Source organism: Cetorhinus maximus, chromosome 10, assembly GCF_964194155.1.
Source record: "Cetorhinus maximus chromosome 10, sCetMax3.hap1.1, whole genome shotgun sequence".
Taxonomy (NCBI): Eukaryota; Metazoa; Chordata; class Chondrichthyes; order Lamniformes; family Cetorhinidae; genus Cetorhinus; species Cetorhinus maximus.
In genome coordinates, this window is record NC_135888.1 from 80498769 (window position 1) to 80523325 (window position 24557).

At 43.3% G+C, this 24557-nt stretch overlaps 1 protein-coding gene across 3 annotated transcripts in view; it reads left to right on the plus strand.

The window, feature by feature from the left end:
• shtn3 (shootin 3) overlaps nucleotides 1-24557 on the plus strand; it is a 136215-nt gene that overhangs the window by 44087 nt on the left and 67571 nt on the right. Inside the window, exon 1 of one of the 3 annotated variants that reach the window (XM_078550675.1) lies at nucleotides 6814-6928. The exons of the other annotated variants lie outside the window; for them this stretch is intronic. The gene's annotated coding sequence lies outside the window, so the exon portion shown is untranslated. Of the gene's footprint in view, nucleotides 1-6813; nucleotides 6929-24557 lie in introns of those variants that run through there. 3 annotated transcript variants of the gene reach the window in all.

The following is a 24557-nucleotide window of genomic DNA, read 5'->3' on the forward strand; positions in this document are numbered from 1 at the left end:
TTGCATTGGTTGGTACTGACATGAATATAGTCAACTAACCTCAGCACTGTGCATAGAAACACACAAGAATATTACAAGTGCTAATGCATTGGCAGAGAATTTGTGGAGTTTTTGACACAGTGAGCCAACAATCGGTGAAATTAGTTGATGTAGCAAGATCTTCCCCTCTTCCGCACACATATCGCTGATAGAAACCCCATAAAACATTAAACCTTATTCAATGAGATTTAACTGGGTTTTTAATAGTGATTTAAGTAAGACTGCTGAACAACAGACCTGGTCCTTAAAAAAGTAATTATACATTATGGAATGTTGCTAAATGTCTGTCTGCATCGTGATTTTACTAGATCTTTTAAACTACATTTTTAAAATAATAATTTTTTAAGGTTTGTTCATGATATTTCAGCTTTTTCTGTCTCAATCTCTATTTCGCTCTCTGTGAACTTCTTAAAAAGTGATTTGATTATTAGTGCTTGTAATTTCCTGGTTGGCTGTCTGTGAGAATTCTTTAATCTGATTAGTTGCTTGGGCAGCTTGATCACATCGCTGCAGTTCAACACTTGGAATCCCCATTAAAGAATGTTACAATCAATTGCATTGCGAGAGAGTTAAAATTCACACCACAGATTTCCTCAATGCAGCTTTTTGAAGGTCAGTACCAAACACCATAGCTTCACCACTGACCACCAATTCCAGCCCATTATCATTCTGCTTTAATTATATTTACATAATGCCTTTAACATAGTGAAATGTCTCACTGTGCTTCACAGCATCATTATCAAACAAAATTTGACACCAATGCAGGCAATTGATAGCTTGATTGAACAGGTAGGCATTAAGGATCATCTTAAAGGAGGAAAGAGAACTAAAGAAGCAGAGAGAGAATTTCAGAGCCTTGCAACTGAAGGCATGGCAGCCAATGATTAAAATCAGAGATGACCAAAAGGCCAGGGCAGGAGAGAATGAGGATTTTAAATGATAAGTGAGAATGGTGGAACACGTGATGATGGGGGCAGATCAAGGTGTGGTTTAGGGATAAGACTGTGACAAGTCTGGATACAACCAGCGGTGGAAGGTATAGGCAGGCCTGGAGGCTTTGTTTAGGGGAAGGTGTCATCAGCCCTCAGCCAAAATTCCATCAAGGCTAGGATGCCAATGCAATCATCCACATTAAGCTGATGACAAGGGCCTTGTTCATTAGTGAATGGACATTCTGGAGGGAGATGTGGAGAGGAATGGTGAAAGCTGATCCAGTGGCAGAGTCCATTGAAACAAAGTGTCAGTTGTGGTTAGTGCCCACCTTTGTCAGCTTTGGTCCAGTGGTAGCACTCTGAACCCTGATGCAAAAGATTGTGGGTTCAAGTCCCAATCCAGAGTCTTGAGCACATAATCTGGATTGATACCTCAGGACAGTACTGAGGGAATGCAACAGTGTTGGAGGTGCTGTCTTTTGGATGAGACACTAAACAGAGGTGCATCTGTCCACCTGAGATCCTGTGGTGCAATTCAAATTCCTGATTAACATTTATTCCTAAACCAAAATCCCAAACAGATTACCTAATCCTTACACATTGGGCCGTAACTTCCAACTAGCGTCAGAAGGTGCTGACCTGCAGGAATTAGAAGAAATAAATGCACACTTCACTTACCTGGTCTTGAAAATTACGTTGACCCTTCTGTTTGCAGCAGCTGCTTGGGGCCTGCGTTAAAACACTCCTTGCAGGCGCCAGCGAAATGCAGCTCCGGCGGATTCAAGGAGGCCACGCCCCCTCTTTACAGCACTTGCCGTAAAGCAGGTAAAGTCAAAGGCCAGGGAAATTGACAGGCTGGGGGAAGGTAAGTGTCTAATGTTGGGGGGGGTTTGGGTGGGGTTTGGGGGTTGGGGATGGGGGGCCGGGTCAGAGGTCCGGGGGTGGGGTGGGGATTGTCCCGTGGTGTCGGTCTGGGTCTTTACAATAGTTACCCAGAAGTTAGAAGAGGTTTTAATTCTTCTAATTTTTTTTGAGTAACTATTGGTGTAACCCTGTCGGAACCAAACAAAGTGTGTGATTCAATCCGCATTTTCAGACGGTTCCCAGCACTGGGCAATTGTCCAGAGGAAGTGTGCAATTCTGGGAAATTGCCATGCAAAATTTTATCTGGGAATTTCGAGAGCAATTCCCCAGCACATTTTTGGAGTACCCCCCAAATCCGACGCTGGGGAGCTTGAAGGTTGTTTTCAGGATCTTGCACAAATTGACTGCTTGGTTTCCGACCGGTGACTACTTCAAAAATACTTCATTGCCTGTGAAGTGTTTTGGACTGTCCTGTGGTCATGAAAGGTGTTATACAATGCATTTTTTTTTTATTTTCATGGGAAAAACTGGGGACAGAAACAGAGGGCAGAATCTTCTGCCTGTCGGGCGGGACGGTCAGGAGTGGGCGCAGAGCCAATCGCCGCCCGCGATCGGCTGTGCGCTGCCATTTTACGTGGGCGGGCCAATTAAAGCCCACCCAGCGTGACGCGCGCCCGGTAGCGCTCAGCACTACCTGTGCAGGTTGGGGGAGAAGGGAGAGTCGGGGCCTGCGCTCTTTCGCACATGCGCTTGAAAGAGTGCAGAAATCTCCCTGAGGCACCGAGCTGCGTCAGGGAGATTAAGTTCAAAATGAAACTTCAAAATAAGTAAAGTTAAAAATCATTTACACATGTCCCCTCATGTCGCGCTGTCACATGAGCTGGGACATGTTTATGAAATGTTCGAAAAATATTTATTAATTTAATAAACTCTTCATGAAACCTCATCCTGCCCGTGGATGAGGTTCCATGAAAAATGCAAAGGCCACCTGGGCTCTTCGCCTGCCCACCAACCTTAAGGTTGGATGGGCAGCCCTGTCAATTTAGTTAATTGTTTTATTAATGGCCTTAACAGGCTTTTGACAGGTCGGTGGGCCCAGAGCCGACTCCGGTACACGCCCGTCAAATGAAAGATCGGAATGACGCGCAGTGATGTCAGGGAGCATTCTCGACGTCACCGCGCGTCCTGCACGCCAAAGAGAAAATAGACCCAGAGTCTCTCCAAGCTAAATAAAGGGGAACTGCAGTTCTCACTACAGGCAGCACTGTTAGCTGTCAGCAGCAAGTTGGTAAAGTTGTAATCCATGGGTGGGAATCAGGAAGCTTTCCAACTAAACCTGGAGTTGGGCAGGTTGCCCTCCCCCCGCTGTCCTGTTCGTGTGTTGCATAGAACCCTTTGATGAGTCCATCAGGAAGGATTCAGGCATAAGAGGAGTGACAATTCCAGGCAGTGGAGGCACTCAGGTCAAAGCCTCCCTGTACAAGGACGATGTCACCGTCTTCTGCTCGGATCTGCTGTTGGTGTGCAGACTGATGAACATCTGCAACCAGTTCGAACTGACGTTGGGAGACAAGGTAAATTGCAGCAAGGGAACTGGGCTGACTGATCCTTTGTGTCTTTCACCATCAGGTCAGACTGCCTGAAGGTGTTGGGGATATGGTTCGGAGGGACCAGGGCATGTGCTAGAAATTGGAAGGAGCAAGTAGTTATGGTCAAACAAAAACTGGGCATATGGGAGCGACACTTCTTCTACATTGCAGGTAAGAACCTGGTCATCAGGTGTGAGGCACTCTCGGTGTTGCACAGGTCTGGCCCATTCCTCACTCCGGCGCTGTGGTGGTCAGTCGAGCCATCTTCCGCTTTATCTGGGGGTCAAAAATGGATCCTGTTCATAGGGATACCATATACAAACCTCTAGATAAAGGGGGAAAAGTGTTCCCAACATCGTCCTCATCCTGATGGCCGTCTCTGTGTGGTTAAACTTACTGTTACGAAACTTGTTGTCTGATTAAAAGGCCCCCCGCATCAGATCCTTCATACATGCCCAGAGTCTCACCCCCTCTTCATGTTGCCCTTGAGGTGGCTGTAGGGAAGAGACCGTCATCCACCTCCTTGTGGAATGTGCCCTTACAAAGAAGGTCTGGAGAGAGATGCAGGGCTTTTGTTGAGGTTCGTCCTGAACAGCTCCATGACCCAGGACTGTGCTCTACTGGCTGTTTCCAGCGACACACACCGAGACAAACATCAACTGCAGCTGGAGGATCATCAACTGGGTGAAAGACTGTCCAAAACTTGTTGGTGCAAAGAGTTGTCCTTGACCGAGTGTTGCAGACTGGCACATTGCAAGGTCCAGGACTACATGCTGAGGGACACATTAAAGCTTGGGACAGCCACTGCAGAGGCGCAATGGGGAAAGATCCTTGTCTAAGATCTTTGAGCCATAGTGCACCAATGAGCTGGAAATTGTGTCGACACCTTGGGTTGTATGACTCACATTGAATGTATACAATAAATATTACATGTACCGCAATTGTATGAGTGCAACATGATCTATGTAGATAATCTGAATATCATTGCACTTTCTGTAACCACCATTTTGGAATGTTTCGTAATGCTCATTTAGATATTTCATAAATAAAGTATATTTTTGCAAAAAAAAAGTAATTTGGATAAAAATGCATTTTCTTTCCCCTTTTAACCAGGTAACAAGGTTCGTGCCAGTAAGTCTAACCCATTCATTTTTTGTTTTGGTTTTCAAGTGATTGCCAAATCACACAGTCAGGGCAGCACTGATTAATCAGAAACCCAGCAAGTATCCTTAATTTAGTCATCACATTTAAAGATGTAAAACTTGGGATAAGTCAGATGGAATTTCCAACTAATGGAATTAGTTGGGGGCAACTCCATTCATTAATATCACCAACTATCAGAGAGAGATAAAGCTCCCATCCCATCATTCAGAACAGCATTTCAATGCAGGTGAAAGGACAGTCTGCTAAGCATCTCTGAATTTGAAGTTGTCCTTAGTTTTACTAATTCCTCAGTATCGTTCATGGTTATTTGGCTAGGATCTAATTGAACTGGGAACTCGTTACTCAAGTTGTGATAACCATAGTGACTGGGTACAGGTTCAGGATTGTAATGAATATAAATAAACAAAGAAAGTTGCTGGAGAGGCGGAACACGCAGAGCACCTGATCTCTGATTGCAGAGCCACGTTCCAAGACTCCCAGCTGGTTTGTTGTTTCCGTAGGCCTGTATCACAGGAAGCATGTGGAGCTTATGCAATAAATCATAAATGAGACCTGCCAGCCAGAACATACAGTAAAAACCTGTAAAAACGATTCATGAAATAGATTTAAAAATGCAGAAAGTTGGAGTGTTTTAAATTACACAATTGTGGAAAAGGAGAGAAAATTATCATAAGAGATGGCATTTAACAAAAGACTTGCATTTATCTCGCGCCTTTCACGACCTCAAGGTGTCCCAAAGCACTTTACAGCCAATGAAGTACTTTTGAAGTGTAGTCACTGCTGTAATGTAATAAACATCACCCCTACAAAAGGAAACTGCTGGCATGGTATTTCATAATGTTACATGATGTGAACTCTGCCCAAATTGTCTGCTCCCAGCATGTCCCATCTGGAGGGGAGATGGTGGCATAGTAAACTAGACTAGACTAGTATTCCAGAGACCCAGGGTAATGCTCTGGGGGCCTGGGTTCAGATCCCACCACAGTAAATGGTGAAATTTGAATTCAATAAAAATTTGGACCTGATGATGACCACGAAGCCATTGCAGATTGTTATAAAAACCCATCTGGTTCACTATGTCCTTTAGGGAAGGAAATCCACTGGCCTTCATGTGACTCCAGATCCACAGCAATGTGGTTGACTCTTAAATGCCCTCTGGCCTGGCCAGTGATGCGACATCTCATGAACAAATGAAAAAAAACTGGGAAGTACCAGTGAGTGAACACTGGTGCTTAATAACTGTTAAGATTATTAGGTTGTCTTTCTGCTCTAGCACATTGCCATGAGCTCAAAAGCAATGTTCCCTACAAGCTGGTCCATTTTCCCGCCCGCTGCCGCACTTCGTGCAAATCTGGGGTGATTCCGCTCATAGTCTATTCCTTTTATATCCTATTTGTGGAATGGTGTCTTTTCTCTGTTAGTCCATCACATATTTACTTGTGTGTGGTTATGGCAAGAGATAATGATAGTAGGAGATGGGACTCAAGAGTTTCCGAATGAAGTCCAGACAGAGCTTTTGCTGCTTTTCAGCAAAAGAAACACATTCAGTTGTTCATTTGTGCCAGAGGAGCTTTGGTACACGTTACCTAGGATCAGTTTCAGTACTCGGTTCTGAACGCTTTCAAAGCTTTTTCACATGATCTTTGGTAACTCCAGCATTCCAAACAGGCAACCCCTTTAAGTTACTGCACGTGTGCGGCTGCACAAAAACATTTAAAAGTAGCATACATTCAAATGAACAGGCCATGCAGAGCAAAAAATGATTTAGAGGGGACATTGCTCACAAGTACCCTGCCTGTTTGCTGCTTAGGCAACATTTAGCCAACCTTTGTCAAGTTTCATTTTGGTTTACAAACATAACCTGTTTTATAACGTATCTCACTGTGAAAAATGAGCACAATGCTGCATATTTCTGTGAATTTGCAATGAGCTGTGTTCTTTTTTGATTCCAAATCTCACTTCAAACATCTCCTGTCATAAAAAGCTCTGGATTTAATTGGCACACAATATCATTTGGGTTGTGTCTGTTTAAGCAGAAAATGAAAGCAAAACTGAGATGAAACAGAAAGAGCAAAGTGTTGACAATTTTAGTTTAATTACAACCTCTCACACCAAATCATCATAATAGACTGCCACCAGATAGTAGGATGACGTCTGCCAAGGTCACCTGTGTTTTCCTGTTTGTATGCCCTTATTCCTGGCATACTGCCAGATGGCTTTCATTCTCACAGATAAAGGATTCAGCAGCCATTTGAGTCGGAGATGAAAATTGCATTCAAAATGAATGAAGATTGAGGATCTGGTCTGTCCCTTTCAGCCAATTACACGAATGCTCAACTTGTGGGTACATTTTACTATCTTCTGCTCCTGCTTAAGTGCACATTATCAGGAATTTGGGTGTGAAGCTCAGTGCACCCAATTTATGATCCGTGAAATTCTCTGTCCCCTAACTTTAATTCCAGCTAGTGGAGCTCTGACAGGTATGTTAAAATTTGCCTCACATCTGCATGTCCAGGCCTTACTGAACCTTTGAGGTCTGCAGTCCAACCTGATCAACATAAGTCCTGAATTGTATTTGCGTTCCATTTTCTGTTAACTCTTACACCCCATTTGCTGTGCACATGGTTGTTCTGAAAGATTCTCTACCCATCACTTCACTGAGTAACGGAATATCTTTGAGAAGTTCATTAATGGATGTCGCTATCAGATTATGTTCTATGGAATGTTTGTGAATTTCCAAAGACTCTCAGTATCCCAGCCCTGGGGGCACTATTGAAATGTAATTCTCAGCTATGTTATCTCAGCTTTCAGCTGTTAGCTCCTTTCTCTTCATGTTTAAAAATGGGTCTGGCTTCAAGAGCTTCCACTTCATCGTATGATATGCTTGATTTAGAACCCAACTGACAACAGCGTTTGTGAGTGGGGACAGTATTCCAGCCTCTGAATTTGCAGGTTTTATGGAAAATGTGGGGAGTAGGACTTGCTGAGTCGCTCTTGCAGAAAGCCATCACGGACACAATAGCCAAATGGTCTCCTGTTATTGCAGGTGGATGGTAAATGCCAAGCTGCCCAAATCCCAGAGGGAAACTTGAAGCAGCTGCCACAACTATTTGCAATTTGTACTTATTTCAAGATGCGGGCTTTGAATTCAGTAAAAAGAAGGCCAATAAATCTTAGAGGTTTTATACAAAACTAAATTAAACCTTTATTAATAAATCAAATGATTTTAAGCACATACATAGGTTTACAAATTACTACTATGATAACTCCTAGCTCCCCTAGTTAATCTAACTACCAGTTACACCTCCGTTAAGGTCAGAGTAAAAACACATCGGGCAGAATTTTTCCCTTGTTGGGCAGGCGCACGCTCGACCCAAGTGAGAGGAAAATAGTGTCCGATGACGTTGGGCAAGCGTCCCGACCTCATCTCACACTCTCGCGATATTTCGCTCGGCAGGTGCACGCGAGAGGCGGCAGCGCACCCACTGACAATTAAGAGGCCTATTAAGACCCTTAATCAATTAATAAAATCATATTTTTTGCTGCCCGTACAACCGTTTGGTTGGCGGGTGGACGAAAAGGCCAAGCGGTCTTTGGATTTTTTATGAAACCTCACCCACGGGCGGGATGAGATTTCCAACAGGAAATAAAAATAAAATAAAAATGTTTAAATCTCCTTTATAACATGTCCCTACACATGTGACAGAGTCACATGAGTGGGGACATGTTTACCTTATTTTTTAAATCTTTATTTTGAATGTTATAAATCTTCAGCTCCTGTGCCTTCAGGGAGCTTTCAGTGCGCGCACCTGTGCGCATGCGCAAACTTCCACACGCGCCCTCCTCCCACCCCCACTCCGGCAGCGCTGAGTGATTCACGTTGGCTGGCTCATCATCTGCCTTCGACTGAATATCGTCCTGGTCCCCAGCATTCCTCCAACTGGCGGCACCCTGGACATTCTATGCCTTTGCCTGCACCTCAAGCGACTGTGAAGTGCCCTCACCAATGTGCACCGACATTCTAGCCGTCGATCTAATGCCCACCGAGGTGCTGGTATCTGCGCTGGCGCCTGTTTCAGATAGCGGGTGTGATGCAGGTGCAAGTGAAGCCTGCTGGTCCTCCCACGTCAGGGGTGGCCCTTTGGGGTCCAGAGAGCGAGTGCGTGCTGGCGAACCCAAAAGGGAGAACAAGGACATGTCATCAGTTAAAGTCATCACACAGTCACTGTGCATGCCAGGCACCCTGGTGAGACAATGGAGATCTACATCATGGTGCCATCGTCTTCCAATGATCAATGGGGGCTCCAGGTTTGAGGCTCCCATTATTGAAAAGACTACACTAGAATGGTTGCAGAATCCAAAACTCTCATCTCTGTGCACTGCGCTCTTACCTTTGTTTGGCATCCCCGCCTCTCCACGCCCAGTTGCATGGGGAGCATGTCGGCTCTCGAGCTCTAGGGCGTCCTGCTCGAACCTGCTGAGCAGCAGCAGGTTGGACGGGCCTCCGCCTGTACGCGACCCCCTCGGCATGGTTATGGCTCATCTTCTCCTGAAAGGACAGGGGAGCATTGATTCGTCCATTCTCTACCTCCAGCACCATTGCAGCCTGGCCAACCCCAGCTGAGGAACACCTTGCAGGGCACATCCGAGTCGTGGCCCTCGAGCCGCAAGGCACTCAGTCCAAGCAGTCAGGGCTCATCCCGTTGAAGCTCTGAAGAAGGGTCATACAGACTCGAAACGTTAACTCTGTTTCTCTCTCCACAGATTCTGTCACACCCGCTGACTTTTCCAGCGTTCTCTGACTCGGGAGAAAGTGCCCTGGAAGGTCTTATTTTCATTCCAGTGGGGTGGGTGTTAAGAGGAGTCAGGCTCACCACCCCCAGAAACAGTCAGGAGGCAGCTTCAAGGGCTGCTGGATGTGGAGACAGGCTGTCTTAATGGTCTGCCTCGGTGCTATGGCACTTTGTTCCAGCTGTTAAAAAAAAACAAAGAACAAGTCTTTATCTCTCACCCCTCATAACCCACACCATCTCAATGCCCCATCCATGTCAACCCATGCTAGCTTAGGCCCACCCCCACCCCCCCCCATACCCCCTCAAACCTGCCATGTGAACTTACACTCCTCTATCCATCCCTATGGCCCTTCATATCCCATATGCTAACCTATGCCCTTCTACCCATCCCCATGGTCCTTTATAGCACCTATGCCAACATAATGCCAACCCAGGCCCATCTCACCACCACCTTTTGCCCTTTCACCCTCTATGCCAACTCACCCACTACCACCATGGGACTACCTCAGGACCCATGTTGAGATGAAATAAAGTTCTAGGTGTCTATTGATGAATTCACTATTTTAAAAAGAACAATTGCATTGATAAAAACCCATTCACATTTAAATTCCTCCAACTGCTTATCCCTTATAAAAATATGGACTTCTATTCATAGCCCCACATCAAAGACCCTATAATTGCTTGGAGTCAAACTGAACTGATAAGCACTCCATTGTGATAATGATAGGTTGTGGAACCAGTCATGCAGCACAAGTCCTATAATGACAATCCTCAGGCTTATGTCAATAGGCAGAGTGAAATAGCAAGCCTTCATTTTTTTAAACAACAGATTTTTTTTCATTTAAAGGTCAGGAGATTTAAATGTCTTGACAGCTTGGCAATTCCAATGAGTTTATCCACTTTTTACACACTTTCAAGTCTAATTTTAATAATCCCAAAGGGCACTTGACCTCTCCCAAAAGTGTGCCTTACCTCTACAAAAGGACACCCTACCTTTCCAAAGAATTCCAGTAAATTTCTCTTGAAAATTGTAAAGTCCACAAACTGTATTTTGGACATATCACTAACAAAAATTGGATCGATTTGATGACAGCTGCACTTTTAAATAAATTATGTAAAGTTTCTGTGTAAATCTGAAGGATTAAGAATCAGTGTTATTAATCATGACTGTTTTATGATCATGTCATAGAAACAACATGATGTACTGCTCACTTTAACTTGTATTTGTAAATGATCCAGGAAATGCATAGAAAATAGAACACCAGGGCATATTGGGGGACAGAGATAGAACCATAGAAAAGTTACAGCACAGAAGGAGGCCATTCGGCCCATCTTGTCCATGCCAGCCCGAGGACACCCTTGTGCCCTTTCTTATCCCACCTTCCTGCACCCTGCCCATAGCCCTGCAGCTTACAGCACTTTAGGTGCAGATCCAGGTACTTTTTAAAAGAGTTTAAAGTTTCTGCCTCTACCACCAACTTGGGCAGCGAATTCCAGACACCAACTACCCTCTGCGTAAAAACGTTCTTCCTCATGTCCCCCCTACACCTTCTGCCACTTATCTTGAACCTATGTCCCCTGGTTCTAAAATTCTCCGTCAAGGGAAACAATTTTATCCTGTCCACTCTATCTATTCCCCTCATAATTTTGTACACCTCAATCAAGTCACTTCTCAGCCTTCTTTGTTCTAAGGAAAATAACCCCAACCTATCCAATCTCTCCTCATAGCTACTCTTTTCTAACCCTGGCAACATTCTTGTAAACCTCCTCTGCACTCTCTCCAGAGCTATTACTTCCTTCCTGTAATGTGGTGACCAGAGCTGCACACAATACTCCAGTTGTGGCCTCACCAGTGTTTTATACAATTCCAACATCATATCCTTACTTTTATATTCTATACCTCTGCCAATGAAGGAGAGAATTCCATATGCCTTCTTTAGAACCTTGTCTACTTGAACTGCTGCCTTCAGGGACCTGTGTACTTGTATGCCAAGATCTCTCACTTCATCTACCCCTCTTAGTATATTCCCATTTATTGTGTAATCCCTGTAACTGTTTGACCTCCCTAAATGTATGACCTCACATTTCTCTATGTTAAAATCCATCTGCCACTTTACCCCCCACTCCACCAATCCATCTATATTGTTTTGGAGATTATGGCTATCCTCTACACTATCCACTACTTGGCCAAACTTTGTGTCATCTGTAAATTTCCCAATCATGCCCCCCATGTTCACGTCCAAATCATTAATATATAACACAAATAGCAAGGGTCCCAACACCGAGCCCTGTGGAACACCACTTGAGATAACTTTCCATTCGCAAGGGCATCCATTGACCATTACCCTTGTTTCCTGTTACAAAGCCAACCTTTTATCCAGTTTGCCACATTATCCTGAATCCCATGGGCTTTTACTTTCCTGACCAATTTGCCATGTGGGACCTTGTCAAATGCCTTGCTAAAATCCATGTACACAACATCCACTGCACTACCTTCATCAACCCTTCTTGTCACTTCCTCAGAATTCAATCGAAGTTGTAAGGTAAGACCTTCCTTTAACAAATCCATGCTGACCGCCCCTAACTTGTCCATGCCTTTCCACATGACAGTTAATCCTATCTCTCAGGATTGATTCTACTAATTTGCTCACCACCGATGTAAGACTAACTGGCCTATAATTGTTTGGCATTTCCTTTGATCCCTTTTTAAACAATGGAACTACATTTGCATTTCTCCAGTCCTCCGGTACCTCCCCTGTGTCTAGTGAAGATTGGAAAATCATCCTCATAGCATCTGCTATCTCCTCCCTGACTTCCTTCAGCAGCCTCGGAAACAATCCATCTGGCCCTGGTGACTTATCAACTTTCAAGGATTTCAACCCTTCCAGTACTTCCTCTCTCTTTATGACTATCCCGTCCAATATCTCGCAGTGTTCCTCCTGGACTACTATATCTACAATCTCCCTTTCCTTTGTAAACATGGAGACAAAATATTCATTCAAAACCCTTCCCACAGCCTCTGCATCTACACACAAGTTTCCATCTTCACCTCCGATAGGTCCCAATTTTTTCTTAGCTAACCTTTTAGCATTAATGTATTGGTAAAACATCTTTGGGTTATCTTTAACTTTACTTACTAATCTTTCTTCATGCCCTCTCTTTGAATTTCTTATTTCCTTTATTACTTCGTCCCTGTACTTCCTATATTTGTCTAGGCTGTCTGCAGTGGTCTCAGATCACAGAATGCATGATCTGAGAGTCAGATGTACCTGAGATCAGGCATCAGGTATATAACTTTAAAAGAGCTGATTTCAGTGAAATTTAATTAAGGTGTATAAATTTATGAGGGGTCTAAATAAAATAGATAGGAAAAACCTATTTCCATTAGCAGAGAGGTAAATAACCAGGAGACATAGGACATGCAAACTACAACCTGGTCCTATTTCCCCGCCACCACCACCATCCCCCCTCAACCCAACAAAATTGGTGGGTGCAGGGTTCTGGGGTGGGACGTCAAGCATCAGGGCTTCAGTGCTATTTTGGCTAAGCCGGATACCCTCTCCATCACTGTGAAAATTCATGCCTATCTGTTCTGTATTATACCTTTAGTGGTACTCCACTTGTTCCCTGGTGAAATTTTGTTAAACAAACTCCACACATGTATTTGCTTTCATTAGACATATAGTAAATTTATGGCACAGAAAGGGGCCATTTGACCCTTCCTATCTGTGCCAGCAGAAAAAGAGCTATCCAGCCTGATCCCACTTTCCACCTCGTGGTCCTTAACATTGCAGGCTACAACATTTCAAATGTATATCCGTATACTTTTTAAATGTGATAGGTGTTTCTGTCTCTACCATCCTTATCAGGCAGTTAGTTCTAAACCTCACTATGCTCTAGGTGAAAATATTTCTCCTGAACTTCTGTCTGATTCTTTTCCAATGACTTTAATCCTATGCCCCCTGGTTATTTACCTCTCTGCTAATGAAAATAGGTCTTTCCTATCCACTTTATTTAGACCATCATTAATTTATACACCTTAATTAAATTTCATTGAAATCAGCTCTTTTAAAGTTATTTACCTGATGCCTGATCTCAGGTACATCTGACTCTCAGATCATGCATTCTGTGATCTCTGTCCCCCAATATGCCCTGGTGTTCTATTTTCTATGCATTTCCTGGATCATTTACAAATACAAGTTAAAGTGAGCAGTACACCATGTTGTTTCTATGACATGATCATAAAACAGTCATGATCAATAACACTGATTCTTAATCCTTCAGATTTGGTGAATATGTACGTATGTGTGTTTGCATTTACACAGAAGCTTTACATAACTTATTGATGATTTTTCTGTGGTTCTCAAGTTGATAGAACATATTCCAGTTCAACAATAATCACTTCCACATTAGGTATAAGAACATAGGAAAGGGAGTAGACCATTCAGCCCTTTATGCCTATTTTGGCATTGAATTAGATTATAGATAAGAGCGTAAGAAATAGGAGAGGTAGACCATTCAGCCCTTCAAGCCTGCTCTGCCATTCAGTGAGATCATGACTGATCTTCTACTTCGACACTATTTTCCTGCACAACCCCTGTATCCCTCGATGTTTTTAATACATAGGAATCTATAAATCTCAGTCCTTAACATACTCAATGACCGAGCCTCCACAGCCCCCTGAGGCCAAGAATTCCAAAGATTCACCACCCGCTGAATGAAGAAATTCCTCATCTCAGACCTAAATGGACTGCCCCTTATTCTGAGACCACAGTCCCCTGGTTCCAGATCCCCCAGAACCAATAATTTATATCTCAACTCCATTTGCCTGCTTTTGCTCCATATCACTTGATACCTCAGCCAACAAAAATTCATTCATGGCAGTCCTGAAAATTTCAGTTGACTCAACATCCACAGTCTTTTGTGGAGCCTGTTTCAATTTCCACTATCCTTTGTGAGTAAAGTACTTTCTGATTTCACTGTTAAATGTTCCAGCTCTAATGTGGTCTCGTGTTTTGAATTCCTCTATATATCTACCTGACTGAATCCCTACATCATTTTAAACACCTTGATTGGATCACTCTTCAACCATCAGAACTCAAGGGAATATAAACCTCATGCAACCTGTACTCATAATCTAACCCTTTCGGTTTGCTTTTAGGCTGGTGAATCTGCACTTATATATTTTACCTATGGTTTGGTGCTCAAGGACTGAATGCAGAATTCCAGGTGGGGTCTGTACATGACCCTGTATAACTGAAGCATCACTTCTGCACCTTTTGAATTCCAGTGCCCCTTGAGATAAAGGCCAACATTCTATTTGCTCTTTTGATCACTGTACCTCCACACAATTAATTCAGAGGAATGTTCTTCTTTTCCGCCCCGTCAGTAAAGCTCATGCCACTCCACTCATGTCAATACATTTTCCCATACCAGCTCTCCTGAGGCCTCTGCGTCGGTAGTTGCCAATTAGTGCTGTGTTAGATCGGTCCTTTCTGAGCAGATTTGACATTCACCAGGTCCACAACCGAACAGATGGCAGAACAGTGATGGAGTGGAGTGGCATCCTGATTTGAATTTGTGAGCCGTTGGAGAGGTTTTCACCCCAACAATGTGCTTGATTTTATTTTTCCTTTTTGGGATATGGGTGTCATTGACAAGGCCAGCATTCATTACCCATCCCTAATTGCGCTTGAACTAAGTGGCTTGCTAGGCCATTTCAGAGGGCAGTTAATATTAAACCACAAAGCTGCGGGCCTAGAGTCACATGTAGGCCAGTCCAGGAAAGGATGGCAGATTTCTTCCCCTAAAGAGCATTAGTGAACCAAATTGCTTTTAACAGCATATCGACAATGGTTTCATGGCCATTATTACTGAGACTAGCTTTCAATTCCAGATTTATTTATTGAATTTCACCACTGCTGCCATGCTGGGATTTGAACCCAGGTCCCCAGAGCATAGGCTTGGCCTCTGGATTACTATAGCAATGTAACCACTATGCCATCATCTCCCCTAAATCTGGATCTAAGTTCCCAGTATGAAAATATCCCACCCACTATAAAACCCAATGCCTAATATGACCCATCTTGTATTCTCAATTTCTTTTTTGTAATATAATTCCAACGCTTATGCGATGAAGTACAAGGTAAGACTGTTGCCTACGAATCCGTAACCTAATGGATTTGTTACAAAAGAGCTCTATTTTCTCTCATTAGGAAAGATGGCCTGGTTTCACTAGCTCGGTCCCTTCTGAGTAGATTTGACATCCGCTAGGTTCACAACCAAACAGATGGCAGGACAGTGATGGAGTGGAGTGGCATCATGATTTGAATTTTGCCCTTTGCTTTGCTGGCAAATAGTCATTGAAGCTTAATAATTTTACTGATGAGTACCTCCACATCACAAACAGAGAAATAAAATATTAGGCTCCCATTTTAGACTTTTTAAGGGCCGGTGTTTGCTATCACAGGGGAGGCTCATCTGCCTGCTGCAGAGACCAAGAAATCAAAAGTAAAATTTCTTTTGCTGAAATCTTATGGACTGAAAATTGCCAACAAAGTTCTCATGATTTCAAAGTGCTTCAGGCCAGCAAGTGAGGCTGGTGATACATATTTGAAAACGTGCCCAGTTTGCTTTTTATAAAATGCTTAGGTGTTGCACTGTTTGAAAAAAAGCCAACAGTGTCTGGCCCAGTTCAGGGTGAACCCATTCCTGGGTGACAGATCAAGCTTGGTTTCACAACGGGTTCTTGATCTCATACTTTAGGGCACAGTTGGCAATTCTTGCTTCATATGCGAAACACATTTTATAAATGCAGCAGCCATTATACATTCACCCCTGAGGGTGACATTTTACTTAGCCAGTAAGTCAACTTTATGAACATATGAACATTTGAAATAGGAGCAGAGGAAGGCCATTCGGCCCCTCAAGCCTGCTCCGTCATTCAATAAGATCATGGCTGATCTGTTTGTATTTCGAATTTCACATTCCCATCTACCCCGATAACCCTTGATTTCCTTCCCGAACAAGAACCTATCTCCCTTTGCCTTAAAAATATTCAATGAACCCGCTTCCACCACCTTCGGGGGCAGAGAGTCCCAAAGTTGCACAACCCTCTGAGAGAAAGCATTTCTCCTCATCTCTGTCCTAAAAGAGCAACCCCTAATTTTAAAACAGTGCCCCCTAGTTCTGGATTTACCCACAAGAGGAAATATCCTTCCCACGTCCATCTTGTCAAGACCATTCAGGATCTTATATAATTCAATCAGCTTTTTTATTATTCATTCATGGGATGTGGACTTCGCTGGCTGGTCCAGCATTTATTGCCCATTCCTAGTTGCCCTTGAGAAGGTGGTGGTGAGCTACCTTCTTGAACAGCTGCAGTCCATGTGGTGTAGGTACACCCACAGTGCTGTTAGGGAGGGAGTTCCAGGATTTTGACCCAGCAACAGTGAAGGGACGACGATATATTTCCAAGTCAGGATGGTGAGTGACTTGGAGGGGAAATTCCTGGTATTTCCATCTACCTGCTGCCCTTGTCCTTCTAGATGGTAATGGTCGTGGGTTTGGAAGTTGCTGTTGAAGGACCCTTCATAAATTCCTGCAGTGCATCTTGTAGATGGTACACACTGCTGCTACTGTGCGTCGGTGGCGGAGGAAGTGAATGTTTGTGGACGTGGTGCCAATCAAGTGGGCTGCTTTGGCCTGGATGGCATCAAGATTCTTGAGTGTTGTGTGAGCTGCACTCATTCAGGCAATGGGGAGTATTCCATTATACTCCTAACTTGTGCCTTGTAGATGGTGGATAGGCTTTGGGGAGTCAGGAGGTGAGTTACTCGTCGCATGATTCCTAGCCTCTGACCTGCTCTTGTAGCCACAGTATTTATATGGCTAGTCCAGTTCAGTTTCTGGTCAATAGTAACCCCCAGGATGTTGATAGTGTGGGATTCAGTGCTATTGAACTTCAAGAGATGATGGTTAGATTTTCTCTTGTTGTAGATGGTCATTGCCTGACACTTGTGTGGTTGATAAGAGTCATCTCTCACTCTTCTAAACGCCAGTGAAAACAAGTCCAGTCTGTCCAACCTATTGTCATAAGACAATCCGCTCATTCCAAGTATCAATTTAGTAAACTCCTCTGAACCATCTCCAATACATTTACATCCTTCCTTATATAAGGAAGCCGAAACGTCACACAGTATTCGAGATGTGGTCTCACCAATGCCCTGCATAACTGAAGCATAGCACCCTTACTTTTATGTTCAATACCTCTTGTAATAAAGGATAGCATTGATTAGCTTTCTTAATTAAATGCTGTACCTGCATACTAACTTTTCGTGACTCATGCACTAGAACACCTAGATCCCTCTGCAGCTCGGAATTGTGCAGTCGTTCTCCATTTAAGTAATACTCTGCTTTCTAATTCTTCCTGTCAAAGTGAACAACTTCACATTTTCCCACATTATGCTCCATCTGCCAGATTTTTGACCACTCACTCAACCTATCTATATCTGTCTGCAAACTTGTGGATTGTATAAGATTGAAAGAAAAGGCTTATAGTTGCCAGAAGGATTGAGGGGTTTTTAGAATACAGCAAAGGAAGACCAAGAAACTGGTAAAGAAATGGAGAATAGAATATGAATGCAATCTAGCAAAAAACATAAAAACGGACTGTGAACACTTCTATAGGTATGTAAAAAGGAAGTTTGACTAAGACAAATGTGGGTCCAATACAGGCAGAGCCAGGAGAATTCATAATGGAGAAAAGAGAAATGGCAGAGAAGCTAAATGATTACTTTGTGTCTGTTTTCACTGAATAAGATACAAGGAATCTCCCAGATTTAGAGATCCAAGGGACTGGGGAGAATGAGGAGTTGAAGGAAATTAGTATAAGTAAGATGGTTGTATTGGAGAAATTAATGGGGCTGAAAGTTGATAAGTCCCTGGGACCTGATATTCTGCATCCCAGAGTGTTGAAAGAGGTTGCTATAGAGATAGTGGATGCATTGGTGATCATTTTCCAAAATTCTATAGATTCTGGAATGGTTCCTGAAGGTTGGAAAGTAGCAAATGTCAACCCACTATTTAAGAAGGGAGGGAGAGAGAAAACAGAACTACAGACCTGTTAGCCTTACATCAGTAGTAGAGAAAATGCTAGCATCTATTATAAATGATGTGATAAATGGATACTTGGATAATCATGATCTGATTGGGCATAGCCAGCATGAATTTGCGAATGGGGAAATCATGTTTGATGAACTTGTTGGAGTTTTTTTGAGGATGTTACTAACAAAATTGATAAAGGAGAGTTGGTGGAGGTACTTGGATTTTCAGAAGGCTTTCGATAAAGTCCCCCCCAAGAGGTTGATTAGCAAAATTAAAGCATATGGAATAGGAGGCAAAATACTGGCTTGGATTAAGGATTGGTTAACAGGCAGAAAACAGAGAGTAGGAATTAATGGGTCATTCTCGCATTGGCAGACTGTGACTAGTGGACTACCCCAAGGATCAGTACTTGGCCCTGGGTGTGCGCAATATATTTCAACTATTTGGATGTGGGGACCAAATATAATATTTCCAAGTTCGCGGGTGATACAAAACTAGGTCAGAATGTGGGTTGTGAGGAAGATGTAAAGCACTACAGGAGGATTTGGACAGACTTAGTGAGTGGGAAAGAACATGGCAGATGGAATATAATGTGGAAAAATGTGAGGTTATCCACTTTGGTAGAAGGAACAGGTGGGCAGAGTATTTCCTAAATGGTAAGAGATTAGAAAGTGTAGATGTACAAAGGGACCTGGGTGTCCTTGTCCATAAGTCACTAAAAGTTAACATGCAGGTGCAGCAGGCAATTAGGAGGCTAATGGAATGTTAGCCTTTATTGCTAGAGGATTTGAGTACAGGAGTAGTGAAGTCTTGCTTCAATTGTATAGAAGACTGGTTAGACCGCACCTGGAGTACTGTGTGCAGTTTTGGTCCCCTTACCTCAGGAAGGATATTATTGCCATAGAGGGAGTGCAATGAAGGTTCACCAGACTTGTTCCGGGGATGGCAGGTCTGTCTTATGAAGAGAGATTGGGGAAATTGGGCCTGTATCCACTAGAGTTTTGAAGAATGAGAGGTGATCTCATTGAAATATACAAAATACTTAAAAGAATAGACAGGATAGATGCAGGTAAGACGTTTCCCCTGGTTGGGAAGTCTAGAACCAGGGGACACAATTTCAGAATAAGGGGAAAGCCACTTAGGATTGAGGAGAAATTTCTTTAATCAGAGGGCTGTGAATTTTTGGAATTCTCTACCCCAGAGGGCCGTGGAAGCTCAGTCATTGAGTATGTTTAAGGCAGAGATTGATAGATTTCTGATTAACAATAACGTTAAGGGTTATGGGGATAATGTGGGTAAAAGGCATTGAAGTGTTCGATCAGCCATGATCAGATTGAATGGCGGAGAAGGACCGATGGGCAGAATGGACTTCTCCTGTTTCAATGTTCCTTATGTCTTCTTTGCAGCATGCCTATCTTTCTGATGTCTGCAAATTTAGCTGCCTTGCCTTCGCTCCCCTCATCTAAGTCATTGATGTAAGTTGTAAAAAATTGAGACCCCAGCACAGACCCCTGCAGGACTCCACCCATCACATCCTGCCAATCAGATAAAGACCCATTCATGCATACTCCTTGTTTTCTGCCAGCCAACCAATCTTCTATCGAGGTTAAAATGTTACCCCCTACACCATGAGCCTTTATTTTCTGCAATGACTTTTGAAGTGGCACTTTATCAAATGCCTTCTGGAAATCCAAATACAGCATGTCTGCAGACTCCCCTCTATCCACAGCGCATGTTACTCCTTCATAGAACTCCATGATAATTTACTATCACAAAACCATGCCAACTCTTCCCAATTACCTTGAGTTTCTCTAAGTGCCCAGCTATAACTTCTTTAATGATTGATTCTAACACCTTGCCCATGACAGACGTCAAGCTAACTGACATAGTTTCCTGTTTTCTGCCTCCCTCCCTTTTTGAATAGAGGGGTTATATTTGCTATTTTCCAGTCTGATGGAACCTTTCCAGAATCTAGTGAATTTTGGAAAATTAACACCAACACATCTACTACCTCATTAGCCACCTCTTCTAAGACCCTAGGATGAAGTCCATCAGGACCCGGAGACTTGTCAGCCCGCAGCTCCATCAGTTTGCTCAGTACCACTTCCCTAGTGATTGTCATTTCACCAAGTTCCTCTCTTATTTCCACCTTCTGATTAGCAGCTATTACTGGAATGCTTTTTGGATCCTCTATCTTGAACACAGAAGCAAAATATTTGTTCATTTCATCCGCCATTTCCTTATTATCCACCATTAGCTCCCCATTCTCACTCTCTAGAGGACCAACACTCGCTTTACTTACTCTTTTCCTTTTTAAATATCTATAGAAACTCTTGCTATCCGTTTTTACATTTCTAGCTAGCTTCCCCTCATACTCTAATTCTTTCTCCTGATTCACCTTTTAGTCATTCTCTATCATTCTTTAGATTCTGACCAACTTTGTCACAGCCCAGGGAATGCGGCGCTCGGACCTGCTGCATTCCTTCGTTTAATTCTTTCACTATTCCATTCAGGTATCTGTGGTTATTCAGAACTTGAAACATGAGCTGTGTTAAGTGAAGCCAATCTGATTTCCATGGTGATATGCATATTATAGGTGATGAGAAAAATCATTTGAAACTATCTGCTTAGGGAACTCTGGAATGGTTCTGACAACTTCATTTAATCAGAGCTTTAAAAATACAATGTTTGTGGCCTTTCTTATCCCAGTGAACACTAACACGCTGCATTGAGATTACAGTGACCATCCCACCCACCCCCCCAAACCCCATCCAGTCCCATTGAAAGGCGAAACCCTTCATTGGAGAACAAAACTGCTTTGATGTTTACCAACAGAGGTTACTGAAGTGACTCCTCAAATTCATCAATATGAGGCTGAAGGCCAAACAGCAGCAAAGAATTCACCGGAAGAGCCACAGGGTCCACTTCATCTCTTCTGACAGTAAACAGGGCACCTGTGCTGGTCACATGACAAACCAAATGGAGACTTGAGTGCGGTTTGCAAGTCACTAAAAGGACAGCTTCTCCCAAGTAATTTTGGGTAAGTTGAAAGGTCACTTGCAATTATGAAGAGTAATATCCTGGCAGGAAAGACTCATATCAGCAGTAAAACTGTCAAGGGGTCAAAATGGCATCATACATCGTGGTCCACTTTTCAGCCTAAAATGATGCTAATGATGCCTGTTTATTTAAATTTAGATAAACCCTGTAACTACAGTTCAGTCAGTCTAGTGTCAGCGGTGGGGATTCTTTTAGAACACTGGGACAAAATTAATTGTCACTTGGAAAGATGTGGGCTAATAAATGACAGCAAGCATGGGTTTTTTAAAGGCATATTGTGTCTGACATGCCTGGTTTTCTTTGAAGTAACAGGAATGTTGATAGGGGTAGGGTAATTAATTGATGTTGAGTTTCTGGACTTTCAATAAGAATTTGATAATAGACATGATAGCAAGATTGAAGCACATAGGATTAAAGGAGAAATGGCAGCATAGATCTGAAATTGGTGAAGGGACAGAAAGTAGTGATGAATGGTTGTTTTTCAGATTGAGGGAATTGTGTCTCCCCCTGGGATTGGTACCAGGACTACTGCTCCCCTTTATATATATTAATGAGCTGGACTTGAGTATAGGCAAGGCATAATTTCAAAGCTCACAGCTGACACAAAATTTGCAAATGTAGTAAACAGTGAGGAGGGCTTCAGGAGGACATAGACAAGCTGGCAAAATAGGCAGATGCATGCAATTGAAATGTAACACATAGAAACGTGAAATGATGCATTTTAAAATGAGGAGAGGCGTTACCATCTAAATGATACATGTTTAAGGTGGGCACAGAAACCAAAGATGCTGCAAAATTTGGTTGCATTGAGTGCCCATTTTTTGATACAATGGCTGCTGTTCTTGTTTTAAAATAGTGTCTGCACTACGCACACACACTTCTGGTGTGATCGCACTGAATTCCATCTTAATTATGTAGAAGTGTGCAGAATAGGCTGATTGTGATATCAAGCAGTGTGCCCCACTGATTTGATACCAGCAGTACCATTTTGGGGCTCAATGCTCCAGCTAACACCATATTTTAACCTCACCCAGCTGAACATATACTCAGCAGCATAAAGGACCCCATACCCACCACCTAGCAGTGCTATTTAAAGGAATCATCAGCTACTTTCAGGGGTTAGTAGCTGATTGATTTCCACTGACTGTAGTTGAGTTTGTAGAAGTGTTTGGAAGTTTGTACTGTTATTTATGGGGAGTGGTGTGTCAGGTGCTGCAAGACTTGATCCTGACTTCAAGGGTTCTGGACAAAATATTTGCTTCCAGGCATGGGTGAGGAGTTTTCATCCACTTTGGCTTACAGCACAATAGGAAGCAACACAGAGCAGGATAAACTGCTGGAAGAGGGAGGAGGAGTGGGGGAGAAGGGATCTCAGCAGGAGGCCATATCCATCTGGATGTTCAGGGAGCAGTCTTTCTACCTGAAATGCACTGCAAAACTTGTGTCAGACATCTCTGCTTCACAAAGAGGCCCTCACTGAAACCGGCCACCTGTTGCAGCCATAACTGCAGCCTCAGAGCAGGGCAAGGATGGCATTGCCAGAAGGTGCGAAGGTGACTGTGGCCATCAATCTTTATGCGTCAGACTCCATCCACCTGGTGTAGGTGATATTTACTGCATCTACTAAATATCTACAGTTACATCAAGAAGGTTACTGAGGCTCTGTATTTGGAGAGTTGCATACATTTCATTCTCCCTTGCCAGAAAGAAACAAATGGAGCAAGCACATGGCTACATGAGGATTGCAGACTTTCTCATAGTGCAGGTTGCCATTAACTGCACTTGTGATGCTTTGTGGATGCCATATATTAAACCAGAGAGGTAGTACTGTCAGAAAGGACAGAAAGGATTCCACTCTCTCTAAGTCCAGCTAGAGTGTGACCATGCTCAGCACATCATGCTAGTCAATGTTCTATATCCTGGCAGCAGTTAATTATGCCTTCATTCTGCGGCAGTCTGTTGTACCATCGGCATTTGAGCCACCATGACAAACCAGAGGATGTCAACTGGGTGACAAGGACTACCTGCTGACCACATGACTCATTATTGCATGGATTGAGAATTGGTGGGCAGACAGAGAGTAGGAATAAATGGGTCTTTTTCAGAGTGGCAGGCAGTGGCTAGTGGGGTGCCGCAGAGATCAGTGCTTGGGCCCCAGCTATTCACAATACATATCAATGATTTGGATGAAGGAACAAAATGTAAAATTTCCAAGTTTGCTGATGACATGAAACTAGGTGGGAATGTGAGTGGTGAGGAGCATGTTAAGAGGCTTCAAAGCGAGGCTGCAAAGCAATCTAGACAAGTTGAGTGAGTGGACAAATACATGTCAGATGCAGTATAACCTGGATAAGTGTGAAGTTATCCACTTCGGTAGAAAAAACAGAATGGCAGAGTATTATTTAAATGGTGATCGATTAGGAAATGTTGCTGCATAAAGGGACCTTGGTGTCCTTGTACACCAATTACACTGCAAGCAAGCATGCAGGTACAGCAGGCAGTTAAGAAGGCAAGAGGACTTCGTCAGTGTAAGAGGACTTGAGTACAAGAGTAAGGATGTCTTGCTGCATCTGTATAGGGCCTTAGTGAGACCATACCTGGAGTGCTGTGTGCAGCTTTGGTCTCCTACCAAAGAAAGGATATACTTGCCATAGAGAGAGTGCAGCGAAGGTTCACCAGACTGATTCCTGGGATGGCAGGATTGTGGTATGAGGAGAGATTGGGTCGACTAGGCCTGTATTCACTGGAGTTTAGAAGAATGAGAGGGGATCTCACTGAAACATATAAAATTCTGACAGGGCTGGACAGACTGGATGCAGGGATGATGTTTCCTCCGGCTGAGGAGTCTAGAACGAGGGGTCTCAGGATAGGGGATAGGCCATTTAAGACTGAGATGAGAGGAGAAATTTCTTCACCGAGAGGGTGGTGAACCTGTGGAATTCCCTACCACAGAAGGCTGTGGAGGCCTAATCACTGAATATATTCAAGAAGGAAATAGATAGATTTCTAGA